At 46.7% G+C, this 3,011-nt stretch overlaps 1 pseudogene; it reads left to right on the forward strand.

Moving 5' to 3' along the window:
• Positions 1-635: 635 nt before the first annotated feature.
• LOC132652859 (grainyhead-like protein 2 homolog) lies at positions 636-2,725 on the forward strand (annotated as a pseudogene).
• Positions 2,726-3,011: the final 286 nt, after the last annotated feature.

The raw sequence follows: 3,011 nt of genomic DNA on the forward strand, positions 1-3,011 counted from the left end.
AATTCAATAGTCACACATGTCCACCATATGAGTAGTGTAGACAAGAAGATGCATCAGCAGAAAGTGTCATGTGCTTTTAGCACAGCTAAGGGTCTTATTTTCCATCCAATGAGTCTTTATATTAAAAAAAAAAAGCATTCAAAAGGAGCCCCTTACTGTGTGCCTGTGGTAGTGCTGATTGTAGTAAAACGCTGAGAATTACCTAAATGTCCAACAATGGAATATAAGTAAGACATGAAGTATGCAGAGTACTGGACACCCATTGCACATTGGGCATGTTTGCAAGATATTTTAGAAGAAATATATAATACTTATACTATTATGTTTCCAAACATTGTGTGCATTTTGCCTTTTTAATAAGCAAGGGCAGGCTTAATGCCAACACTTGGGAGACCAAGGCCAACCTGAGAGGAGTAACTAGATCCAGTCTCAGAACAGAGCAAAACAAAACTAATAGCCCTGTGTGTGTGTGTGTGTGTGTGTGTGTGTTTACACTTACTGTTACTGTTAGGATAGCATTCTCCAGAAGCTGAGTTTTAACTTCCGATTTTCCAAATTTCTCTATCATAAACATACCAGTTTTATATTCAACAAAATGTGACTTTGAGGCTTTCCACTCTGTGTCTGCCCCTATCATGGTCCGGGAGGACTCCGCACTGAGCCACCTCCAAATGCAGGCCCCATTCAAGGCCCCCCCCATCTCTCCTTTCTGGATAGGTGAGGGCACAGGCAAGCAAGAGTGGTGAGGAGGGATGAAAGCAGAATTACTTGTAGCTCTTGTTCTGCCATCTCTGTGCTCTCACACACCTTCACCTGCACAGACTTGAAAGTCCAGTTTCACCAGAGGCTGAGGCTCCAGGAAAAGGCAAATGAGTTCATTGGATCAAATGTGTCACAAGAGTCAGACAATAATAAAAGACTAGTGGACTTAGTGCCCGTGCCCAGTGACCCTCTCTTCAACACCCGAAGAGCCGGTTTGACTGAGGATGAAGCCTGGAAGTCCTACCTGGAGAACCCTTTGACTGTGGCCACCTAAGCCATGATGCGCATCAATGGGGATAAGGACAGTGCTGCTGCCTTAGGCTTTCTCTATGACTACTACAAGTTCCTCAAGACAAATAAATTCTGTCTGTGAGCAAAGCAAGTGACAGCCAAGAAGACCCGGATAAAAGAAACTGTCTCGGCACCAGTGAAGTCCAGAGCCACTTGAGTGGAGAAGAGAACCGAGTGCAGGTCCTGAAGACCACCCCAGTGAGCCTCTGCCTGAGCCAAGAGCACATGGGGAGTTCCAAGCTTGAGCAGTATAGTGTGTCTAGCACAGAGAGTCTGGCTGTCATCCCCATGTCAGGCATCACTGTGGTGAAAGCTGAGGATTTCACACCAGTGTTCACGGCACCCCTGTGCACTACTTCCGCGCATATTTGAAAAGACTCAGTATGACCTTCCCTCAATAGCCAGCCACAGCTCCTATCTCAAGAACGACTAGCACAGTACGCCTGCAGAACTTACAGTGAGAGCTTCAAGGATGGGGCCTCAGAGAAGTTTCGGAGTACTTCTGCTGGTGCTGAAGACGACCAGGCGGGGAGTGGTACATTTCAGTACACCCTGGAAGCCACCAAATCTCTCCATCAGAAGCAGGGGGAGGGCCCCATGACCTACCTCAAAAAAGGACAATTCTATGCCATAACACTCAGTGAGACTGGAAACAACAAATGCTTCCAACACCCCATCAGCAAAGTCAGGAGTGTGGTAATGGTGGTCTTCAGTGAAAACAGAAACCGAAATGAACAGCTGAAATTCTGGAAGTACTGGCATTCTTGGCAGCACACTGCCAAGCACAGAGGGTCCTTGACATCACTGACTACAAGAAGAGCTTTAGCACCACTGGAAATATTGAAGAGATCGCGTACAATGCTGTTTCCCTCAACTGGGATGTGAACAAAGAGGCAAAGATTTTTCACCACCATGAATTGCTTGAGTACAGATTTCTCCTCCCAGAAGGGTGTGAAAGGATTTCCTTTGATGATTCAGATTGACACATACAGTTACAATAACTGCAGCAATAAACCCGTCGATAGAGCATACTACCAGATCAAGGTCTTCTTAGACAAGGGAGCAGAAAGAAAAATCCAAGATGAAGAGAGAAAGCAGAATAGGAAGAAAGAGAAGGGCCAGGCCTCCAAACCCAGTGCAACAACTCCTTTGAGTTGTTTGGCCACCATACCTTTACAGAAGAAAAGTGACATCATGTATACTTCAAAACCATGCCTGACCTGCACTCCAAGTCTGTGCTCTTCAAACCAGATGTCCACTTTCAAGACCTGCAGAGGACTGGACAGGTATATTACAACACAGATGATGAACTCGAGAAGGCAGCGTCCTCAATAAATGGATGTTCAGGCTCATGGAAGAGAAGTTTAGTCCAACACCATCTAAGCAGATTAAAGAAGAAAATGTGAAGCTAGTGCTTTTGTAGGTGCAGGAGAGTGATGAGGTGTCCGACGCCCTGATGCTGAGTTTGCCCACAGTGAAGGGCCTGATGGAATCACTGTCTGAGAAGTATGGGCTGCCAGTGGAGAAAATCACAAAGCTTCATAAGAAGAGCAAGGGTGGCCTGGTGAACATGGATGACAACATCATTGAACACTATTCAAATGAGGACACCTTCATTCCTCAACATGGAGAGCATGGTGATCTCTTCAAGATCACGCTTATGGAGATCTGAGCTCTGGGCCCAAGTCCCCTTGACAGGAGCTTCCTGGGAGAGGTGGGCTCACTGCCCTACAACTTGGAGACCCATCTCACCCATCTCAAGTGCTGGGAAGGGGGCGAGGCCCAAGGCCCACCAACTGACCAACAGTCAGCTCTTCCACTTGCTCAGAACTGAAGCCTGTGCCTCTCGGCTAATTTCTTTGAGCCTTTCAGGCCCTTATTTATTGTTCATTTTCCCCCCAAGAGCCTGGAGTCCAGGCTCTCCAGGACTCTACAAGTTACTGAGAGCTCCACATGAG

Source organism: Meriones unguiculatus, chromosome 3, assembly GCF_030254825.1.
Source record: "Meriones unguiculatus strain TT.TT164.6M chromosome 3, Bangor_MerUng_6.1, whole genome shotgun sequence".
In the NCBI taxonomy this organism is placed as follows: domain Eukaryota; kingdom Metazoa; phylum Chordata; class Mammalia; order Rodentia; family Muridae; genus Meriones; species Meriones unguiculatus.